Source organism: Chlamydotis macqueenii, chromosome 4, assembly GCF_036417535.1.
Source record: "Chlamydotis macqueenii isolate bChlMac1 chromosome 4, bChlMac1.mat, whole genome shotgun sequence".
Classification (NCBI taxonomy): domain Eukaryota; kingdom Metazoa; phylum Chordata; class Aves; order Otidiformes; family Otididae; genus Chlamydotis; species Chlamydotis macqueenii.
The window spans coordinates 37628999-37653872 of record NC_141559.1 but is presented as its reverse complement, the minus strand read 5'-3'; the positions used below and the strand labels follow the sequence as shown (position 1 = coordinate 37653872).

Here is a 24874-nt window from a genome sequence, read left to right as displayed (position 1 = left end):
AATACTGAGCTTGCACATGTGGTGTTAAGATAAATTAATGTTGTTAAATAATCACAGTAAATATGATTAATACTAGCCTGCTGTTAGTGATACCACCTCTGTAACAAAACTAAAAATTAAATAAATCAAGAGGTAGATTTTGGCTTCCCGTAGAACATACAATCTGTGATGCTTGTTATTGTCCCCAGTGCAATTGCAGGAGTTACTGCAGCTACTGATCTTTTAAATCCTTCCATTTCTTTTATTCTACTTTTCTTTTAAGCACGTGAAAAAAAAAAAATTGCATGGAGTGTTTCTCAGATGACTTTTGCACAGGAAAAGTCAGCACATGCAAATGACAGCAGCAGGAAGAAGGCAGCACGCAAAACTAACTCAGAGATAACTGCCACATTCCCCACATATCCTGTATATGGAACTTCCCCTTGGCCTTGGTGGCAGTTTGATGTAAAGACTGAGGTGAAAATGTGGCCCTGCGGGAAAATAAGCTGAAAATATTTATGAGTGGTTATTCAGCCTTGACACTTCTATTTAAAAACAAAAGGAATGTGTGGGACAGGCTATAGCAGAAATCTGGGTTATTCAGATCTAGAAATGTGAGATCCTTTACAAAGAAATTTCTCAAGTTAATAAAATGGAGCATCTTGTTTCAATAGTATTTCCAGTGAAAATCAGAGGATCATTGAGGCATGGATCATGAGGCAAGGGAAAATATGTGACATATATGCTACTTTTCAAAATCTTCAGTAGTGCTAAACAACAGAGAAAAGATCCACCCTTACAGCTAAAAAATACTATCAAATATGAGAAGCCTCAGTCAGTGCTGCTCCCCCAGTTATAACAGATGCGTTTAGAAAGACTTTGCATGTTCCAAACCATGCATTATACTGATTCAAGTGCATTAACTATTGAATCGCAGCTTCTTGTTGCAATATCAAACTTGAAAATTAAATCCCACAAAAATAAAAATAATGTCATACAGCTTTTTTGAAACTGTAGTGTCTGTTTCTGTCCTGGATATTTTAGTGCCAGAGTGCCAGGCACAAACTGGCACAGAAACATATGCTTGGTTTGAAATGCCTGTAAGTTCCATTGAAATGCACTGATTTCTGTAGCAAGCATTTCAGTTCAACAGAAATTAAGCAGATTAAGAGATCTGGAGGAATGGAAATCCAAGAAAGGGTTAACAAAGAACACAGTGCGGAATTGCTGGTCAGATGTACAAATCACTGGTCTCTAAATTGAGGTACAAATTCAGGGTTTAAATATGGAGGTAAATTAAATGCATTTTAACCATAAGGATTCTCCTGCTACTTTTCCCAGAAACTCCTGTGCCTTTCTGGGGAAGGTCCTCAGGTCTTTCTCTCATTGGGAAAACGCAGATAATTTTTCCATAAAACAAGGGAGATTATTTCACCAGAGGACCTGGATTTTCCCAAAGACTAGAATAATATGAAAAACTCTTACAAAAAAAAAAAGATGTTTGTCATCCAAACTAATATGCTTCTGTGACACAAACCCTAAACTTTGTGCGTTGTATGAACCACAGGATAATCTTCCTGGAGTTATTCTAGGTAGAGTACCTAGAACGGTCCACAGTTCTTCTTCTCACAACCAGTATAACTGCATTGACTGCAACAATGTTAACCTCACAGTATTCTTATCAAAGTCGGAAAGATTAAAGTGTTGCTCTGTTTCTCAGATAGCATAGTTTTTCTCATTTATCGTAGTATTATTTTGCAATATGTGCTGTTCTTCATAATGTGAGAAAGAAAAAGGAAAGAAGGGAGATACAGACAGGACAAAGGAGCAAGGAGGAAAAAACCGAAATACAGAAGGAAGCCTATAGAAGGACAAGAAGATTTAGAAATCCATAAGAAAGAAGGAAAACATGGCCAATAGAACAAAACAATTTGCAAATTTGTTCTCTTACCAATGTATTACTTTTTCTCTGCTACAAATCCACTAAAGTATGATGGGGACTTATGTAAATAATTTTTCTGTAATCTGTCAGTACAGTCTATAGAAAATGTTGAAATTATAATTTTGATGAACTCTTCAGCGATATTTTTGATTTTAGGGGAAATTTTTTTTTCTGCAGTTACAGCTTGTGCTTCAACCAACTCTGTTGGTTATATATTACTCTGTTGCACAATCAATGAAGGATTCACGTTTATTGCCTTGCATTGGCTGCCAAGATGCAATTTCTAGTGTGTGTTTTGCCTCACTGGCATCTAATAGGAGGCAAGGAGCAACATACCTTTTTTTTTTTTTGCTGCATTGTTTAATGAGGTTACCCTCTGTTAATGAAGAAGTAAAAACTTTCTAGACATTTCTTGGACATTCCGTATGTTATTTTCTAGTACTTTGTTTTAAACGGCACCGGTTTGTAAGCTACAGGCCAGTTGCATGTTATTACTGATTTAAGATTTCATAGTTTTACATTTTGTTTTTTAAAGATGTTTCACTTGTCTTTTATAATATGTCCATAGGGAACCTCTTTTCTCTCTCCAGCAGGCCTTCCGAAATACCAGTTAGTGCTGCATGTGAGATCCCAGGATGGAGGCACTACTGACCTGGCCTCCTTGAAGGCCCTGACCTGCATTCCAGTGAGGCAGCACGAAACTACACCTGTGTCAGCAATCATAACCGCAAGCCAGACCTTCCTCTGACTGTCCCACCACGGGAAGTAAGGAATTGTAAGGGCACTCAGTTCTTAGTTCAAGGTGTGGCAATTCACACTCCAGGGCTGGGAGTCTTTGGGTTTCAGTCCTCAGGCAAAACAAGGATGGAACACAGCTTGGCAGTCTTGCTTGAGAGGCTAGGGCTCCAAATGAGAGCATCAGCTGAAGAGAAGTAGCAGCAGACAGGCATGTGGAAATGACAGCTGGCCAATGGACACCAAGTGCCAGTCATCCTTGAAGGTCGGGATCTGAACCTTGGAGTGGCAGGCAATGTCCGTAGAGGATCTCAGCAGCATTGCCTTTACTGAGGTAATGGGGTCATTTCAGATTTACTTCGCTGAGAACCAAAACTAGTATTAAAAGTAATTGATGTCTCAACACTTCAGCTTGTGCAATGATAGATAAACTACCCAGCTATCGTAAAACTCACTTTCAGTGTAGGAGGTCTCCCACTCACACCAAATGCCCTTCAAGTACTATTTCCCACCAAAATGTTAAAGAACAACCACTCTGTATGTGCTGTTTTCTCAATCTGTAAAATAGGTATCCATCTCTGAACACTTGGGTTTTTTCATTATATCAAGAAAACATGTCCATTTCAAAATGGGGCCCGATAATAGGATGTCTCCAACTTGCCATTCTGCATACTGGTGCTGTAAACAGTAGCTCCAAGCCAGCACAGAAAACAGTTCAGCTCTTTCAGAGGTGAAAAGGCAGAGAGACTGGACACGCAACTGTGCGAGAAAACCTAAAAATGAACCAAAATCAAATTCCGGCCCTAGCAAGTCCATATGCACCCAGAGAAGTAAGTACTCAGAGGTTTTACATGTCATTTAACTATTATCCTGAAAAGAAATACTGCTTTGACTGGAAAGTTAAATTTAGTGTTAACTGGGTTCTTGGTAAAAGAAATCCTGTACCAAATCATAGGTTCCACCTCTGTGTTTGTGCATGTGCACAGAAAGAGGATGCTGCATAGCAAGATCCCTCTTTTTCTAGGAGTGTATGAAATTCCACGATGAAAAGGCTGAGAGACCAAGCGCATAGCAGGGGCAGAGAGAGGGAATGCGAGGCATGGATTCATAAAGGATATAAGCAGACACCTAAGTGTAAGGATAAAGAAAGATAGTATCTCTTTCATGAAGACAAGCATCCTGCCAAGATGAAGATAATTTTTTTAAAACTCTTTTGGTATTCTGGAGTATCCAGAAGCACCGTGAATTTTGTTGAGTGTGCACGCCTGGCAGGTTGAAAAAAACAGACAGGAGAGAAAGTTTGCTGTACTGTGTACAGTATTGCTTTACATGGGGTCAGAAACCTTTGACATTACTGCTTACAGTTTAGCTGATGCTGAAAATCCAAAACATTTGCTCTAAATATTTTTACCTGGCAAGCTCCGACAAGACAAAAGCACTAACTTTACAAGAATCCTGTGACAACGGAGAAATGAAGTTCTCACAGTATCACAAGTACCTTTGGAGCATATTCACACTGTAAACCTTTGCTCTGGGTTTTCAACTCTGTTTATAGCAGGCATCTAAATCCCACGCTGCCCGTAAAATATTAAACTGACTACAGGATTGCATTCCTAAGTAATGCAGTTTAGCATTAAAGGTCTGAATGCATTTATTGATTTTTTTACTGAAGATTATGAGTGTTTTCCATGGTTGTGGAGTAACAGTTGGGAAAGAAAACAGTGAGGATAAGTTATATAAATACTTGCATAAACCACCTTTTTTTTTTTCATATTTATTCCAGCCTTAGATAGATCAGCCATTTACAATACAGTACATTATAGCAACCACAATAAAATCTGGTTTTTTTGTTTAAATACATCAACCCCATTAGATGCTTTTCTGCCACTATTACTCTCATTTCAGTTTCTTATCTTATTTTTTCCCTATTCCAATTTATTGCTAACAAAAATCTGGCCACAACATGAGTGGGGATGGATATTCTTTTTTAGCTTTTGCTACATGTAAATCATAATCCTGTATACCATCAGTACTCCTTGCTCTTCACCTTTTTAAAGTCTATTTGAAAAGATACTTTTACCTTTTAATTCCCCTCTATCTCTTAAACCTATTTTTGCTTAGAACTTAGTATTGCTTACAACTGCAAATTATTTTCAAAAAGAAACTGGAAGGAAGATATAATGAAACTACATTTCATATATTGTATTAATCAACAGCTTAAAACATTTTTTACTGGTATTCACTAGTGCCAGTCTCTAATCTTATAAGAGAATAATTATTCTGCCACGATGCCCACCACTATCACCTCACACACAGTGTAGTTGCACACTTCAAACTTCGACTAAGCTGTGGCTCTGTTGATTCTAAAATTTACCATTGTTATGGTCAATAACTTGCAGATCTGCAGCATGTGACATGCAGAGTAAGTGCAGAGCAGATCTAAGTTGATACTGATTTTCAGATCAGCTGTAGATTTTCAGTGTACAAGTGCAGCCTCTGCCTCATGAGCCTCTCAAAATGTTTTGCAAGCCTTGCCTAACTCGTGACTTAAAGGATGGTTTCCTCTATGCTATTTCATTGTCACCACACGACCAAATGTTTCTGTCTGGGAAGGGAATTATTTCATTACCTTTTAGCATTCATGTAGGCCACCATTCAGTCAGTGAGATTGATATTTGGTCAACATGTGAAAATTCTTATGGAGCCTTTGCAACCTTGGGCAGGTTGCTCAGCAGAGAAATTCTGCCAATGTTATCTTGCATTCTGTGTTTTCTCTATTGCTGTTGCTAGGTGCATTATTTTTTTTTTTTATTTTAACCTCCCACTAGGCCCAAATTAAGATCAGAGCCACACACAAACATACAGTAAAAGACTATGTTTGACCTGAAGGGTTTGTCCTCTGAATAGCTAAGACAGAAAAATGAGATATGAAAGGAAGCGTTACGATGCCTGTTTTAGAAGTGGGAAAATAAGGCATGCTGGAGATCACAAAAGAAAGACTGCATCTGAGCTAGGAAGTGAATCCAGATTGCTTAAACAGAGTTGCACAAGTTTCTTTGGCCAGGAGTTTAGTAGATCTGAGTGATACACAAGAATCAGGTTAAACCTTATAAAAATTTGCACCCAGATTTAAAAAATAAATATGAGATAGACTGAAACACTTGCAAATTTCTACAAGTGAAATTCAAATAGATTTTGCAGGTAGGATTCATAAAAGGGTGTAGTACTATATATAAAAGCAGGAGAAGGAAGATGGCCTTGCCCTGTAGCTTCATGCATAACACACACAAGGTTTAACTTCATTCTCTCATTTCTGAAGGCTCTGAAATTGCTTACGGGAAAGGCATTTCCTCTTGGCTGCTTTTATTAATATCACGCAACCTGTTTGGGAATCTTTAACTTCAACTGCATCAAAATAAGCATTTAATTAAATCTAAAATTAATTGTAATTATTCCTGTCATGATTTCCTGAAGTTTTTGAGAAAAAAAAAAAAAAAAACAACAAAAAACAAGTTCCACATTGACCAAAAGCCTTGCTAAGTTTCTTAAGCCACAAGACTATCTTTCCTTTCATATCGTTCTTCCTATGTGGAAATTCTAAAATCCTACCTCTAAATATGCTTTGTGAGTTCTACAAACTAATGGCTATATTTTCACCAAAATTTGAACAGTTTATCAGTCCACCAAATATTTTCCTCAACATGAGGCAAGTGGTTTTGTACTCTCACCTTGCCAGTGCAAGCAGACAATTATGAAGACCATTTTGGCAAAAACAACAAAAAAAGGAAATTTAAAGTTAGATTGATGCATACTTTCTCCAAAGACATGGAAATTTTTCCATTTATAGCAGTGCTATTTAAAACAGGAACTGCAATGAGTATTTTAGGCTCCAGAGTGCCTGCAGTCAGGACTAGGGAGCCACACGCTATTAATATAAGCAGACACCCCTCTCTATTAACCAGAAGACAGCAACGGGGCATATTGTCTTGGGTTTTCAAATCATAGAAATAATTATAAGCAAACGCAAAATCCCAGTTTTTCCAAGCAACAAACTGGAAAATTTGCTGAGGTGTTCCTCCATTGTAGCCAGCCTTTTACTAATGCTCTTTCGTGTGTGAAGAGTTTCTGTATTTGCCGAGGAGGGAAATCGGCTTTCCCTGAACAACTTTTGTCAGTCTCCATCTGTATCAAGTGCCAAGTGAAATGCAAGGTTAAAATGAAATTAAGCACATTTACCTTGGTCAGCATTATAAAGGCAGGCATCACTATACAAGACACTCCTGTCTAATATATCCCTGTTTCTGGGATCTCAAAAATAACTGTGGTGCTATTCATTAAAAGGGAAGAGAGTTCAGCAGCAACGACGGTTTGTGGCCTCACAGAAACTGTAAATTTTACTGCACCTCCTAGAACCGATGACATTCTAGAATTACACCAGGAGGATTCCCACAAAATATATTTTCCCCAAAAGACTGATTTTTTTTTTGTTTGTTTGTTGTTTTTTTGTTTGGTTGATTTTTTGTTCTGGATACATTAGAACGGGGCTGAAAAAGAGATTCACTTCATAAATGCATGTTTCTTTCAATTTCTGTTTGCCTTATCATAAGAAATTCTTACTTACACTGAAACAATTGGATGACTTGCACTGGATATTCCCTGCAACACTCTAACACAAATAGCTGTCTTAGGGCTAGATTCCACAATCTAGATAACATCTTTGGAACTTGTTCCAGCCTCCTCCGTGATGATGCACACACCCTGCTTTCTAGATTACAGCCCGCACAATTAAAGCTCTCTTCTCGAGCCACTGCATGGCTGACCTATTTTCTATATGGACTTAGCTGAAACAATCAATGGGCATAGCCATGCGTAAAGCACAAGGCATAACCAAACAGCCCCAAGAGAAGGTTTCAGACAGCTCTGTGCCCCATACTCCTGTGCTGGGATGCAAGTCTTCCGGCATTTTTCCCCTTGCTCTAGAGCAGAAGAAAAGCGGCCTTGGCACTTAAGCAGGGACAGCATAACATTCCATTCATGTTCAGGCAAACAGATAGGAGGTACAGAGAGGGGGTCTCATGAAAGATGTACCCTCTCCAAAATAATACATAAGGTCACAACTTGGCTATCATCTAGGCTTAGTGTGCTGCCTATAAGAAATGAGCCTATGGTGCTGACTCGTATCGGGGGGCGGCTTGTTTGAATGCTTCTACTAGCAGGGCACCATTCTCTTGGAACAGCTACTTCTAGTATGAATATGCAAGAAGAGAATCAATTAACAATTTGGCTTTAAGTAACACAAAGGAACTAATTTAAGGAGTCAGAGCAGTAAAAATCAAGAATAATGGCCACCACACTGCTGCCGGGTTCAAGGAGCAGGGAGGGTGCCTAAAAGTAGCAGTGAGGATCTGAAACTATAGAAGGGAGCATTTCAATCAAATGAGAATTTCAGTTAAAATACTCTGCAGTCAAATGTGAAAGCAGTGATAGTCTTAGCAAGGGCATTGATTCCACTTAACAAAACTATCACACAATAGGAAATATGAATGAAAACTAAGTGGAAGTGAGTATCACAAAAAGATCATGCTCTGATAGAGTGAGATTGTCCCAAAGGCTGAAGGCCCGTGGAAGCCCTAAAGCTCAAATTTACTTGGGGTCTGAAACGATGAACAGGACTTTGCAAAGTCTCTCTATGGTGAAGTAAACTTAATCCCTAGAGAACGTATTTGCTCTGACATAGGTCATGAAGCAGCAGAACAACTGAAAGCAGTGAAACCTTCACTCCTGTGAAAAAGGAGTAGATGTCAGCTTGCTCCAGACTCGACATCTACAAAAATAAATAAGCATCCTGTATGAGCTACAGGCCATAAATGAGGAGCCAAACTGACAAGGAAACACTAGCACTGACCTAAGCGTGGCATCACCTGAGTAGGACAACCAAAAAACTGGAAGGACAGCAGGTTACCAAACGAGTAGCAGTCAGTACCTGTGTTACAGGTAAACAGCTTCATTAGAGATATTAACGTGGTCTTTTCAATTGTTTCATAGAAGGTGGATCTATAAGCACAGACCTTATAAAAAAAAACCCTGCTGTCTCTAACAAATTTTGCTGCCTTTATTACAAAAAAAAATGTTATTGTTTACACCCTAGCCAGAAGCCCTAGCTCATTTACGCACATCTTAAATCCTACTGGAATTTTAAAATTAAATAGACACTAATATTCTGTGCTGAACAGTGTTGCTTTCTTGAACAAGGACTTATGCTTTGAACACTGATTTGAAAATATAATATCTGTTAAATGATAAACTTGACTCTCCTAGTACAACTAGGCATGCAACACTTGCTGAATACATATCATATATATCAAAGCCATATCTCAGATGCTCAAAACATGCTAAAAAGAATACTCAAAGTAATGTCAAAGTGAGATTTGTCTTAATTTGAATTTCAACTGCTAAAAATCTTAATTGCAATGCTAAGCATCTAAATAAATGCAGCAAATTTTAATAAACACATAGACAATAAATATTTCCTCTAAAAAGGAAATAGTACAAAATGTGCAAGGAATTCCAGCAAATAAACTCTAATGGCAGCTCTCCATGGCTCCATTTTCATTTGTTAATAAAATGTGCAAGCTGAAATCTAATGATTTCAAAATATTATTATAACAAAATTCCTTCAAACATGACCTGTAGTTTCCAATAACTTTTAAAAGACTTCTTTTACCTATACTGAACTTCTATTAAATTAATGTTTGTATAAAAAAAAAGGAAACTTGCTGCTTGTCTACAGAGTAGATACAAAATACAGCCAGTACCTTCTAATACATATTTCCTTGTTGATAATTTAGAACATTGCATCTGTTTCCTTTGATTAGTGAGGTGCTTGATTGCTATTTTTTTAACTAAGACATAATTTACAACATCTTTTGGTTTAACAACTCATTTCAGTTAAAAGGAAAACAGTTGTATTTGCTATAAACTCTACTTTGACTTCTTGGATTGCTTATTTTGAGTCTCAGTATTTTTTTTTTTTTTAGAATTTCAAACAGATGGCATTTATCTTCATAATGGCTGTGATATTTTACCTTTTATTACATGGCATTGACCAGGTTTTGACTGCTACTGATGTTTTGAGTATTATACTTTATTATAAACTCTTACTTAACGTTTTGATTTCACTATGGCATCTGTTTTGAAACAGACTGTCATAGAATGGTTAAAGATAGATTTTTTTAAAGAAAGCATTAATCAGAATAAGACAAATATACAAGACTTTAGTACGTACTTTTATGGACGTGACATTAAAGACAAACCTTGCCTTCTCATTTTTAACAGTTCATCGAAAACTTCTATTGAATAATTTAAGTGAATACTCAGCAAGTGAACAAGTGGGAGAGGGGGTGGTGAGCCATTTTATTGATCATGACAAAAAAGGGTAAAAGACCCACTGTAGAACTAAATTCCTTACTTTCTCCTCCAAGATTTGCCTCATGATCTTGCACTGTCATGACTCATAACGGCTGCAAGCTACTTAATTCCACAGAAAAAATACGGCCAAGAGATTTCAAGATGTGATTTCCCTTTTTCTCCTTCCTTCCTTTTCCTGCCTGCTTTAGATCAGCATGACTTCAGCAATTGTTTTTCTCTTCTGAGAATGCGGAGCGTAAAGCCTTTTCTATCACCATTACAGTATTCCTCATGCTTCCTTACAATCACCTAGTTCATTTAAGGTTCTTGCTATTGGCAAAGCAAAGAGAACAGTCATCAGAGCTGCAGAATGGATGGCCATATGCAGCGCCCCAGAGCAACACAATCCAAGCCAGAAACTTCCCTACAATAAAGAGTAATTCCCATGCTTGCACTGGTAACATATTTCCATGCATTCTCTGGTTGCTTAAATTGCTTGAATTCTCTGATTTATTGCATAAAATAGTCTGTTACTGGAACCTCTTTCCAGCATGGGCTGTCACCACTTTTTGTTCCCAACTTGAGAAAAGCAGCAGTTCTACTGATGTGATTTAAAGTGTATGCTTCCTTGCACCTACTTTCTGTAGTTCGGAAACAAATCATCTTAATCATAACTACAAGAAAAGGGAGTGGCTCCCTTGGGAGTTTTGTCTGAGGAAAAACTATAAGGTTAGACCATTTCCAAATAAGTAAAACACTTTGTTCTATTCATAGAAAGATAATTAAACTCTTACACTTGTTATGAAAAACTGCTCTGTTACATTTTTCTGTAACTCTGTACTCTGAGACTTCACAACGGAAAATCTGAGTGAATAATTTTTTTTTTCCTACTAGCATTTCAACTATCAAAAGTCTTACCACTCCTCTTTAGACCAACCCATATGCAGCACAGTGTAACCTGTAGTCCAGTGAAAGTGCATATCCTAAATAGAGCACTACAAACAGATCATTTCACTGTGATACTCATTTTTAGTAATACTGCATCCTTGCTTAGGACTTTTTTCCTGGTAACTCATCCTTAACTTAGAAAGCCATCTCACCACACACACACAGAAAAAGTGACCAGCTCTAGAAATAGAGCCATTTTAGGAGCAGCATTAAATTAAACTTGAGAGAGTACATCAGATGTATAAAAGTGCTCCGTTACACCCAAGAGAAAAACTTTTCACATGTCTCATGTTTATACACAGAGATTATTTTATAAAGGGACTACTAGGCCTAGGCAAGTAATGGTCACTGAACTTAGCCACAGAAACAACTTCAGCCACTCAGAAAAGGAATTACAAGCCTAAAGTCTTGAAAAAAATAGAAACAATAGTGGAGCTATGAAAATCAACTGAAAAAGTAAACTGTCAATCACAATGAACACAACAGTCTGGGGTTTCATTTATTCTTCCTAGGAAAAAAAAAAAGAATTATTGGAATAACAACCGCAAACCTAAAGTTATTGTTAGAGCATCAAGATGTGATTAACTATGAAGTTTGTGTCTAATTCATGAAGTGCAGTGATACGAATTACTCCGAAAACCAGATAAGAAACCTTACCCAAGTACAATGCAGCAAGACTGGGCTGGATGGGTTTCATTCGCCGGACGGGCACTGGCAGCGACCAAATTCTTAGAAAGCCTCACAATGCACAAAGGCCGCCGGAGAGCCCCTCGCGGCTCCCGGATCGCCTCCAGCCCCGAACCGCCGCCTGTTTCGCTCACGCCCGTATTTGGCTGGGGGCACGCTGCAAAGGGGGCTCGGGCTGCCGAGGGGAGGGGGCTCCCCGCACCCCCCTGTCCCCCCTCAATTCCCAGGGCTCAGCCCCACACCGCACGGCCGGGAGAGAGACCCGTGCCCTGCGCTCCCCGTTCCCCGCGGGCGCGGCCGGGCGCCCCGTCCCAGCGCTGTCCAGGGTCCCCGCCGCACCGCACCGCACCGCACCGCACCCCGCCCCGCACCGCACCGCGCCCCGCTCCGCGCCCCGAGCGCCGCTCACTCACCACCGGGCGGGGGGAGGGGGGTGGGGGGTGCCCGCGGCCGCGCAACCCCGCCGAGGGGTTCTGGGCTGGGCGCCGCTGCCGATCCCCGGCGCCGCAAAGGTGTATTTGGGGAGCGGGCGCGGCGCGGCGGCGGGGCCGCCCGGGCGGGCGGGAGGGGCCTCCCCGCGGGCCCAATCAGGGCCGGGGCGGGCGGCCTCGGGCGGCGGCGGGGGCGGTGGCGGCGGCCCGGGAGGGAGGTGCGGTGGCCGCGGGCCCACCCCGCAGCGCGGTCCGGCCGGCGGCCCCAGGGCGGCGTTCGCCGGGGGTGCAGGGCTGGGAGAGGGGCAGGTGTGGGCCTGCGGCCTCGCCGGGCTGCGTATTGCCCCGCTTCGTGCAGCACCGTACTGGTTTGGGTGTCGAGAAGCATCGGTGCGGGGCAGAGAGCGGAGCTGCTGCCGTGCGGGTGGGAAAAGGTGTCCTCAAGGGCTGCGAGGCGTCGTGGTCACTGATGTCTTTTCCACACAAGTCTCCTTCCACATACTCTTTCACCTGAAGATCCTGTGCCACCACATTTGCTTTGTTTGCACTTTTCCTCTTAATTCTTCCAGGTCACCATCGAGACAGAACGGCAACTCCACGATTTTTAGATCTTCACAAGTGCCATAGTGTATTCACAGCATTTATTGGGTGGCTTTGGGAAGCACGCAGTTAGAAATAGTTATTTTGTTGGACTTGGACAATTAACAGTGGCTGACCTCACAGAAGGCTTAGTTGCCTTATCGAGTCGCATGGAAGCAAATAGATTTCCCCAATAAAACATCTCTTGTAAGCTGAAGGCTGAGTTTGGAGAAGCGCCGTACCTACACGGCAAGGGAAGAAAGGGCAGCATTTCTCGTAGCTCACTGTTGCAGCTGAACAAGCTGGTGCGGAAGAGAGAGCTGAAATCAACCAAGACAAAAGCGGCACATCTCCAAATGGTTTTGAACAGACCAGCTTTACACAAGAGAGGGTATCAAAGCTCAAGGTGTGAATGTTTTGTTGCCTCCTTGCCTGTCAGAACTGAAAACCGGTTTAATAACGATATCTGCTTCACACCATGCTTCCTTCCCTGCAGTGTTAAGAGAAACCTGTCAGCTAGAGTAAAGAACTGATGAATTCCTTCAATCACCAGTTAGTCAGCTGAAAATAATCTGCCAAAGCCCATTTTGTTGCCATTTCTGAAGTTATTGACAGGCAATATGAAGCTTGAAGGAGTGCTAAATAGTCTAGGACACTGTGTACCTCGTAAAATTACTGTATTAATAGACAACGTATTGATGCAGTCTCTTGCCTCCAGAAACAAAGATTAGTCTCAAGGCAAGACACGGTCGTGCTACTTTGCCCTCACCAGCAAAGTACCCTAACTCTTGCTGTTCAGTCTCACTTTTTTTTTGCCTTAGGGAACCAGCTTTTTCTGTAAAAAGAGGTAGAAATAGCCTCTGAGCAACTGATATAAATGAATTCCATTACCAAGTTTCTGTACCAAAAAGGAGCAAGAGCTTGTGTTGCACAGGGAATGCCTGTTCCAGGATGTGCTGTGCAAATTTAGATATGATGTTCATGGAGCGTAAACCTGCTCTGCCCAGTGCAACAGATTAATGCTAGGCAACAAAGGTGAATTTGAACATTTGCTGAGTAACTGGATCATCAGTACCCACGGGTCTCCCAGAGTTCTTGAAAAGCCACTGTTCATCCCTATCACATCAGTCGCTGTGTGCATACTAGTAATGACTTGCACCAAATAAAAAACAAAGAAAATGCTTATGGGTAAGACCTTTGCAGTGAGTATTTGGAAGAATAAAATAGTATTTCAAATTAGATTAATTGAAATACTAACATAAAGGCAGTTTGCATTTCACTTTAGCCATTGAAAAGTTATTTCTCTAAACGAAATTAGATTAGATACCATGTTTCCATCAAGAAACACTTGTGTCGCACTTAAAAATGGCTACATTTTTTTCAGTTTCTTCTTTAAATTAAAGGTCTCTTTTTGACCAATAAAATAGAAAGAATATATTATATGCGATGATGCCAAGATGTATGTATAATCAAATATAAGGGCATCGTAATTCAGAGCATAATTAGCACTCCTAAACTGCCATTTACTGGCATCTGCTGTATTTAAATCAAGTTTTCAAAATCAGATTTCTTCAAAGAAGCACCTCTCAAATTTATCATCTCCCCCATGGCAACTGACATTTCTGAAAATGCAGAAAGCTGCAGCCCCGAGCTGTGGTGCTGAGCAACGGATGGCTCAGCCTTGATGGCTTCAGGCACCCGCGCTATGGGACTGGAGATGCTGGCAGGCCACAGAGCTGCAGGAAGACTGAGGTTGGAAGGCACCTCTGAACTTCAGCTAGCCCAATCGTGCTGCTCAAAGCAAGGTCAACTACAGCATGTTGTTCGGGAAAGCGTCCAGTTAGGTTTTTAGTTTCTCTAAGGATGAGAACTCCACAACCTCCGTAGGCAATGTGTTGCACTGTTTGACAACCCTCACAGAAAAAAAAAAAAAAAAAAAGGTTTTTTTCCTGTATTTAAATGGAATTTCCTCTATTTCAGTTTGCACTCACAGCCTCCTGTCTTTTCATAGGACACCACTGCGAAGAGTCCAGCTCCCTGTTCTTTTATCTCCCGTCAGCTATTTATACATGTAGGTAAGATCTCCATGAGCCACCTCTTCTCTAGGCTGAACAGTCACAGCTGTCTCAGTCTCTCCTCATATGTCAGGTGCTGCTGTCCCTTAACCATCTTAGCCGCCCTTCGCTGGGCTTCCTGCAGTAAGTCCCTGTCTCTCTTGTGCTGGGGAGCCCAGGCCTAGACCCAGCACTCCAGATATGTTTCACCAGTGCTGAGTAGAAGGAAAGCATTACCTCCCTCCATTTGATGGCTGTGCTCTTCCTAATGCAGGCCATATAATGTTTGTTGCAGCCTAAATGATATTATTTGCATTTATCACTGATGCTAGAAATAGCCTTGTTGCATCTGTGCAGGGCTCCACTTCAGTTAGTAGTCCATCTGGCTGTAGTACTATGCTCATTTAGGTTTTCAACTTTTGAATCCAATCTGGTCAACCAGAGTCCTCATGGACTCCCTGGCTCAGTTCACCTCTAGCTGGTGGATTACTGAACCCAGGAGTGATGTGGCTACGCTGTGTGTCTTTTTTCAAGGCACGGGCAAACTTAATTCTTGCCTTAAGTGTAATGCTTGGCCTTGTAGCTTTGATTTATTTTTTTTTTCATGTAATGGTAATTTCTGCTCCACTCCGTAATGGCACATTTTCAGCATTGCCATTCAATGACATTTATTGGAGACTCACACGAGGAACGCATTAGTTTTTCATTCCAGTGCAGAGGAGGTGCACATGACACAGCAAGGTGACAGGCAGCTGATCCATGGCACTAGCAATCAAATTAGGTTTTACAGAGCAAGAAATGACAATTATTCCTGAAGGTGAATGAGAGTTTGAAAACCTAAAAAAAAAATGTATCATACACTGTGTCTTTTTAAGAGCCTTTAAGATCAAAGTGCCAAAAGGTGTGCTGCCAACTAAAGAGTTAATTCATTTTTGCCCTATCAAAAATACATCTGAACTGAGGGTTTTGGATACTTCTGCCACTAGGTTAGTGTCCTTTTATTGCTTCACTTGTTCTGGCTATAGGGAGTTGAATACACTGGAAAACATACTACCACTGATGTGCCTGAAGGTGTCTACTGGACTTCTTATTAAAATTATATCACATTCAGAGGAGGTTTCAGTGATTTATCCACCTCTAGCTCAATTTATCCCTTTCTGGACAATGTTAAATCATCTCAATTAGAAATGACTTATCCTGAAGGCTCATAAATACCTTCCTCAGGAACATGTGCTTTGCTGTTTGGAAATACAACACGTTTCAAAATGATACCAATATTAAAATGTTTTCTCTTCACCCTTTTCCACTGAAAGACTCCTTTCCAAATACTACATGTCATATTCTTACTGTTACTCAGCTTTAGGCAGTCAGATCTGAGTATTTATCAGGAGTAATGTCTACATTTTCACCAAAGAAAGTTTTGTGCAGAGTTTCAAGTTTGCCTTGAAGAAGGATTTTGTTTTAATAAATTAATAAAAGCACAGGTTCCGTATTCTTTCATAGACTTCATACACATGCAAGCAAGCTGTCCTGGAACACAAGATTTCTGAGAATCAAAAGGATTTTTTTTTGTTGTTGTTGCCAATTTTCTTGGCAAACTGCTATTTCCTGAGGGGCAGGCTAGATTTACTGTGTGTCCTCTGGCAGTATGTCTGTATGTTGTATAGAAAGATAATCTTGTGGAGCTCTTATGGTGATTTATCATGGAGAGTCAGAGAAATATTACAAAGGTTCTAACAGCAGCGACAAATAAATATGATTCTCAGCCGCCTACTTCATTGGAAGTTAGAGGTAGTTGGACTTCCTGTGGAAACATCCTCCTGTCTGTTGGATTTGCTTTCTTGCCCAGCATTCCTATTTTCACTTGGAAGATGGGCTTAATGCCTGTTTGTACTGATCATAGAAGCATAGAATCACAGAATTGTGAGGGTTGGAAGCAACCTTTAAAGATCATCTAGCCCAATCCCCCTGCAAGGACCAGGGACATCTCCAACTTGAACAGGCTGCTCAGAACCTCATCCAACCTGGCCTTGAATGTTTTCAGGGATGGGGCATCCACCACCTCTCCGGATCAAGTATGAATACCTCTTTTTAGACAAGGAAGCAGGGATACTTGGCCAGAGGATAAGTTTATTTCATTTCTGAAGTCATATTTAGGAAGCTTTCAGCTTTCAACACAAGTTCCAGCTTGGGTAATTGCATCCTCCTCTAATTTAAATTGTTATAGCATCCTTCCTGTCCCAAGTGAGTTGTTATGAAATCTTTGTCATGCGTTCTACTAAACATTGGCTATGCCGATGCTGTGTGATCCGGAAAAATTTTTCAGCTCCCTGCTCCAGGTGCGTGCCCTGACGACACCCTGACTTTGTCTTGGACGAGCTCTGCAAATGCATTATTTTCCACTGTGCCTCAATTTTCATTCAAAGGAAGCCTGGGCAGGCAGGCAGGCAGCAGGAAAGCAGCTGCAGAGTGCCCCTAAAGGGAGCAGAGTGCTCAGGGAATTAGGACTGCAGGAAGCAAACACTAAAAAGTGTATTTATGCTGTAGTAAGTTTTAGCCTTTTTCATGTTTTATCTTCAGATTAGTGAATTGATTCTTGTAGGAACAGGAATTCAAGTCTAGTAAAAATTTCATTTTTATATATATATATAAGAAACTTGATATATAAAGATCAGATTATTCAGATTATTCATCTATTCAATGCATTTCTTACAGCGAGGAAAGACACAACTATATTAGACAGTGGTGGAAAACTTGAGCTGAGACAACATAGCCATTCCAAACTGATTTCTGTGCTATTTAACAGCCTTTCACTGATACTGTAGGTCACTTGTTATATAGAAAAAATATTTATTTCTAAACTGCTCAGTTTTGAGAAATGTTTGTTTTATGTAGTGTAGTCCACTGCTATAATCCCACCCTTTCTCCACAGTCTCTGAATATCAGCTTAATTCAGCTGTTAAAATGATGTAAGAAGAAAAATCTGTGCACAAGTTGGCAATCATATCTGAGGTGCTTATTTTATCTGCTGTCCCAGCATTATTGAAAATACGATCAAGTGTTATTCTTGTGCATAACAGTAGTTCTCATTCAATATTTCAGTCTCTGATCTTCTAAATTAGATAAAGTTGCATAATTAAATAATTATAAAAATTACTCATTCGCTCTTTGTTGAGGAGCCTCTGTTTGCATTATGTCAAGTACAATGGGTTCCAGTCATTCTTTACATGTTTGGATGCTATGAGAGTACAAACACATGCTAAGATCCAACTTCCTATACACATAGTCTCTCAATTTTCTATAGCTATAAATGCTCGTTAAAACATTTTCGAGTGAAGTTCTGAAGCTTCTCTTTTGGATACTGTCTTGCAAACATCGGGATCTACTCTAGATTTTGTAGAAAACTAACATGAATAGTTGAATGAACTGTATTCCAGAAATCCTTTTGTGTTGAAGGAAAATGGAACACATTACTGAATCATCTTCACTGAGAAAGCAAGAGCATTTCTTTTCAAATAAAATTAGGTTGACCTCAGTTTTGTAAACACTGGTTTGTATAGATAAAGGATTTTCTTTTAGGATAATTACCTGCCATGGCAAAACTCCTACTGATGGTAAACAAGGTAGGATTTCTTGTTTACGGTGTTTGCTCCTGGATTCCCTTATCATTTTAGTCTGAATTTTCTTAGCTTGGCTCACATGGAGTTAAAACGAATGGGCTACTTACAGAGCAAGGGTACTGTCATCTACAGGACCTAGCTCTAGCAGTTGTTACTGAGCGCTGGAAATGTTTGAATAGGCTCATCATATTGCAAAGAACTGATCTGAGTTGGCTTTCTAATTCATCAGGAAAAGCCTGCAACAACCCCCTCCCCCACTCTGTTAAACACTGTTGTTTAATTTTACTAAATGCAAATAAATACTGAGCTACAGTGACCTCATTAACTGCAATTCATGTACTCGGAGAAATAATGGCTAGATAATGGAAACCTAGCTCATAATTCATATGGAAGAAAAAAAAAACAAGAATTCAGTCTTTTTTCAGGTTATCCTTTTTGGGGAAAATAGAAAAATACTAAAGAAAATACTTTCTCACAGAACTTCTCATGTGGGCTACACATGTGCAGGCAGTCCTGTTTTCTTGTCTGGGAGCATTCAAGCAAACGGGAACTGCACTCTCAAGGAGTTTCCTGTAGTTTTCCTCCTCCTGCCTGTCAGACCTTTCCTTTTTCCTCTTTCACTTCCCTGCTCCCCCCCCGCCTCCAATTCAGCCATCCCTTTTTTTCTCTTTTACTTCCCAGCAATAGTGCAGGCTACTGTCAGGTAACTTTCCTCTTCTTTCATTGCTTCTTCCATTGCTTCTTCATTTTCATTTTCCTTTTCTGGTAAGGAATAACACATTTACTGTAGGGAGATAGAAATGGAGTTGCTTACAGAGAACTGACAAAGGATCTGCCTCCTGCCTCTCTCTGCAGCAGCAGCAGAGCACTTCCTATGAAATAATACCAGGAAAAAGTAATCCAATAATCTTTGTGAAGCCAAATGCATTGTGTCAGCTGAGCACTGATGTTGTAAGAATAACCACATATTAATTAGCTCATGACTGACTACAGATGAAATTGTATTATCACCTGAATTTGACACATTAAGCATATTAAGCTTTGATTTTCTACAATATAAAATTATTTCCTCCTCCCCAATATATGTGTATCTTTCCCTCATTCTAAAACTTCCTAAATTCATTTCTAATATGTCCCACATCTCGGCAGAAACCTTGTGTTTTATGTTAGGCACGAACATTTGTCATTTTCTCTCCACCTCACACTTGTATTCATCACAAAGAATTAGTTCTTTGCAGTGCACATTGTCCTATAACGAGCCTGACACTCCTTTTGTTCTGTAGACCTTTCCATGGAATAAGTCTATGAGTAGCTTCTTTGTATAAAATCAGTACAAAGTAACACTTATGCTCTCAGTTTTGAATAATTAAATATGATAATAAGACAACAAAAGAAGAAAATCTGAAATTGACTTAATATAATGACTAGAACTAGAATAAGGAAAAGAAAAAAGAAGCCAAGTTCTGAAAAGCCAGAAGAGCTACCTGGCAAAAGATAAAAATATTGGTAAGAAGAATAAAAAAAATATATCAATAGCAATAAGAGAGCAGCATCACTTGAGTGATTTTATTCTTTTGCTTTTGGATTTCAAATTCCATACATATCAGTTGTTCTATGAAAATTTCCACTGCTAAGTTACACCCGGAGCTGCTGCACTTGCTACAAGACAGTCAATAGTAAATATATGTCCCTGCGCTGCCTAGGCTTGTACTGCCCAAACTGCTGCTCACAAAGTTAATGGGCAGAAAATAAAAAAACTTCAGAAGTGTGTTTTGCTATTGTTGGTTCTCTAATAGCTAGCTTGATATGAAAAGGGTCCTGAAAGTTAGAGCTCTGTGTTAGAGGAGCTTTGCACAGCTGGATCATGCATCCTTAAAACTAAAGTTAAAAAAAAAATCCTTCAGCTAGCAGACTAAAAGGCATTCTTCCTCAAATGGTAAAGATCGTATGCACCTGTTGTTAGCCTCATCACTTCCTCTAGTAATTTATTTAGTGTCATCAGGTTTAACTATTTTCTTGAGGAAGCTCCTTAGGTGAAAAATATTAAGAAAGTGAGGTGAAAAGTACATTCTATTATGTTTGTAATATTTTCAAATTATATACTCTACACTAGCAACCAGGAAAATACAAAGCACATACATGGTCCTACAGACACCTGCACCAATGTTCACTTTCCTCCTGCACACCCAGGCGCTGCCATCAGGATCGCCCTGTGACATTTCTTGTAACAGAACCACAGCTCCTTTATCTGGAATCTGAATTTAAAAAAATCTTCACTTTAAATGTGGAGGATGGAAAGACCTTCTATGGGGTATTCTGTGAGGGTTTGTTCTGTTTACGGTCGGTTTAGGTGTCTGGGTAGGTAAACAAGGCTGGGAAGTTGGCTGATCTTCCCCCTAAGGGAATCAGCCCACTATATAGCTATCATAGGCAGCATCACCACGGGCTAAGTTAATTACAAAGCTATGGATTTTTCAGTTAGCAAGACACTATATAAATATCATTGTAACTTAATTAGTATCATTTGTAGGTGGTGTGTGAAAGCTTGTCTCTTTATAAATGCTTTCCTAACCTTAAAAGTGTACCTCGTTATCTTACCTGGTTAGGAAAAACACAAACACACACGACAAAACAAACAATCAAAAGTGAAGGCAAAAAAAAAAAAAAAAGTTGATGCAGTTAAAGATAGTTTTATGATCCTGGTCTGTCCTAGTCTCCTTAGGTTTGATTTTTTAGTCAAAAGACTTATAAATAGACCTTTCCAGCGCATATCCAAATAAGGAAAAATGTTTCAGGACCAGGGAGAAAAGATTCAAAAAGATTGTTTACCTGCCATCCTTTCAAAGAAAAATGCTTTATTTAGTAAGCTTTAGAATGAAGAATCACTTCAGAGGTTCTGGAGGTGGTGGTTCATCTAATTGAATAGCTGCAAATAGGAACAGCAACATAACCTTAGTAGTGATTTAATTTTTAATTTTCCAGGTTTTAATAGGTAATTTAACTTCAAATGTAATTAAACCATAAAAGTTTAATTTTATTTGACTCTACAAATGCATATTTCTTGAATGTCATTTGCCTAAAAAATAAAATAGTTCTGCACTTTGTAAAAAGGCTATAATTCTGATAAAGAGTGGGCTGCTGAAAAGATGTGAGAAGACATATGGGCAGGCAACATACAATGAACTGGATGCTAACCTTTCCAAATGGGAAGCCACTGACTTCACAAATCTACTGTTTCTCACTCCTCCTGATATCTCCTCAGCCACAAGCAAGTAAATCCTTGATGGGCATAAATTTTCGTATCACCGAGCAATAGTAATTTACCCTGTACAAAGCACTGTAAATTCCTGAAAGTTAACATATAGAGCCTAAAGGCTGCTTTCAAGTATATTCCATATTAATCACCCTATCACAAAATTATAGGAATCAGGGATCAGTGGAAGTGTCAGAACTGCCATATTGGAGCTATCTTTTACAGTTGGTCTACGCTGACTTCTAGCACAAAATTTGCTTGTGTTGATGTACAGAATAGCCACACCTTATGCTCAGATCTGAACTGTTTGGAGCTGGTGCTGTTGGAAAAGAGATTTTTATATTGTTGGGTTTTGATTGTATACTAAAACAACTAATACCAAAACTGTTCTAGAATAGGTTGAGAATTTTCATGCACTTCTTTTTCCCCCCAGATATTCTATGCTTAAATTGTACCATTTGCTTGCATTTTTAAGTCCTTTGTAACTACTATGTGAGGTTTCCTAGTTAAAATAAGATTAAACTAGGCAACTTTATAAGCCAGCCTACTTGTGTGTAGTGAAAACACATCTGGAATCAGATTATCATTTAAATAGCACATTCTCAATCCTTTCCTACACTCAGGAAAAAGCCTGACAAAATTTACTCTTCCTGTTCATATAGTGTATATTTCCAGTAGCCAATTTTTTGTTCCCTTACTCATCTGCACAACAGTCAATCCGGTTTCTGACCAAGTCCATAGTAAATGGATTATTGATAACTACTTATAAATGTTTATGGGTAAAAAAATTATCTGCTTTCTGCCTTCAGGAATGAGCTGAAAAAAAAAAAGAAAATTTACTGTAATCTTTTTTTTCCTACTAGCCACAGTTTTAGAGTTGTTGAATAAGAATTGTGATTGCATTGCTTCTTTTCGTTTAGTCTTAATGTTAACGCAGAGCTCACAATAACAGAGATCTCAAGATGAGACGAGACGATTCATATGCATAAGACATTCTAAGCAGGGGTCAAGTTTCCTCCATCTGCTTTAATTCTATTTCAGTTGTATGTATCACCTCAATGTATAAACTGCTGCTGTCTCGCAGGTGGTTTTGTCATTTGTGATGCAAAACAACAGTCTCTTTTTAATCTCTCTCTAACAGTGCTAGAATAACAGGTGATGGTGTCCTGTTGTAGAAATCCATATGTGGGAAACTTCTGAAACAGACTAGACTGGGGTGTGCAGTTTTGTGTCTGCCTCTGAGAGCGTGTGGGTCTGTAAAGCAACAGCTGAAATGACTAATGGACTTCAGCAGGAATCTCAAAGCATCCAAATGGACTTCCTGCCTCGGGTCCAAGCGTGACACTGGCTTATTCATGCACAGAGTAACAGCAGGTGGTATTCAACTATGAGCATATTTGAAATAAAACATTCACAGGTGGGTGAATGTGAGATAAAGGCGCAAAAGATGTTTGATGGCTGGAAAAAAACAATGGAAAATTATATGCAACTAGGTACATCCCAGTTTTAGATCTTAATGTCTATGGGGAAGAAACACCCCATAACTATGTTCTTAATTATCCTATGACTTCTGGATTTAATAGCTCTATGACTCCTGGAAGGAGTGAGCACTTGAGACATGCCAGTGAAAAAGTCAGTATCCCGTGGTACTGAATTAAACTGTATGGAACAATGTGTTGTAGTCCAATCAAAATCTAAAAGATATATATTTTTTTTTTTAACAGTATTATTCTGGGAAAGGCTGATTGGGAAAAAAATATCGCATCTCATATGTTTCCATTGAACTGTTGGTTCCCATTAAACTGTCAGTCTTACTAACATGCGAGTTACTTTATTATCCAGGGCATTTTGTCAACATTACGAGCGATAGCTCAGTGTAGAATCCCACATTCAGAATAAAGACACAGCAGAAGCGTATTGAGGGATGCTTTTTTTATCACTATGGACTGTCTGTGGCTACAGAGAGTAGGAGACGAGTGTGGAAAGATTACTGTCAATAATAGACTGTTCAGTATAGAGAAGAGAAGGCTCTAAGGAGACCTTAGAGCGGCCTTCAAGTACCTAAAGGGGGTTTAGAGGAAAGACAAGGAGAAACTTTTTAGCAGGGCCTGTTGCAATAGGAAAAGGTTAATAGTTTTAAACTGAAAGAGGGTAGATTCAGACTTGACATCAGGAAAAAGCTGTTTACAATGAGAGAGGTGGAACACTGGAACAGGTTGCCCAGAGAGCTGGTGGATGACCCATCCCTAGAAACATTCAAGACCAGGTTGGATGGGGCTCTGAGCAACCTGATCTGGTTGGAGATGTCCCTGCTCCTTGCAGGGAGGTTGGACTAGATGACCTTTAAATGTCCCTTCCAACCCAAACTGTTCTATGATTCTATGATTCTAATAACTTCCTAAGTGATATACAGAAATGCAGCAAGATACAACAGTGTACTGTGGTTTGTACTGTACCTCTTGTTACACCTGTGGAATATCAATCAGAGAAGGAGGACACTGAGTAACAGATTTATATTATGGAATTCCTTGCTATTTGCTTGATTACTTGTTATGATAAATTCAGAAAAAAAAAAAAATGAATAATGAATTTTAAGGTACCACAACAAAACCACTAAAAATCTTAGTCCAAAAAACACTTGCATTTTTTTCTGTAATCTTCTTGTTCCTAATTTTGGAAAATATCAGGAGGGCCCCTGAAGGAGAGGAAGGAAAAGTGGGTAGCTATACATTTCAGAAATATTTTTAAATAATCAGCCTATATTATAGGGAAGACATTACAAACAAATGACAAATGAGGAAAACAATTAGTTCTTAAAAATAAAAAGTAAAAGCTTCTCATGCCTGTATGCAGAGATTTACTCCATAGCTACAGTTTTCTATGTTATCCTGTGCTATTTTAAATACAAAATAAGACTGCCATCACTGTTTTTGCAGTGGTTGCTGCTGGATGTGTCAGAAATTGATATTCAGCATAAATGGTTGAACTCGATGATCTTAGGGGTCTTTTCCAACCTAAATGATTCTATGATTTTATAAATACCATATTTGTATCTATGCTCTATTTTTCTGTGTAAAATGTGAGTTTTAAATCAACTAGTCTATTTTATCCAATCAAACCAAACAGAACTTAAAAGGATACTATTTTGTTGTCTTAATATCTTGATAGGATCGAGGTAAGGGCAGAACTTGAACCAGTTCACTGTAGCCAGTGGAAGATGGATTAAAATAAATGCAAAG

At 39.4% G+C, this 24874-nt stretch overlaps 1 protein-coding gene across 2 annotated transcripts in view; it reads right to left on the bottom strand.

Annotated features, from left to right (window-relative positions):
- The window catches only part of GUCY1A1 (guanylate cyclase 1 soluble subunit alpha 1), a 38832-nt gene extending 26679 nt beyond the window's left edge, over positions 1-12153 (bottom strand). Inside the window, exon 1 of one of the 2 annotated variants that reach the window (XM_086747104.1) lies at positions 12112-12153. The gene's annotated coding sequence lies outside the window, so the exon portion shown is untranslated. Of the gene's footprint in view, positions 1-11668; positions 11797-12111 lie in introns of those variants that run through there. The other variant, XM_086747103.1, reaches the window with a different exon arrangement.
- Positions 12154-24874: the final 12721 nt, after the last annotated feature.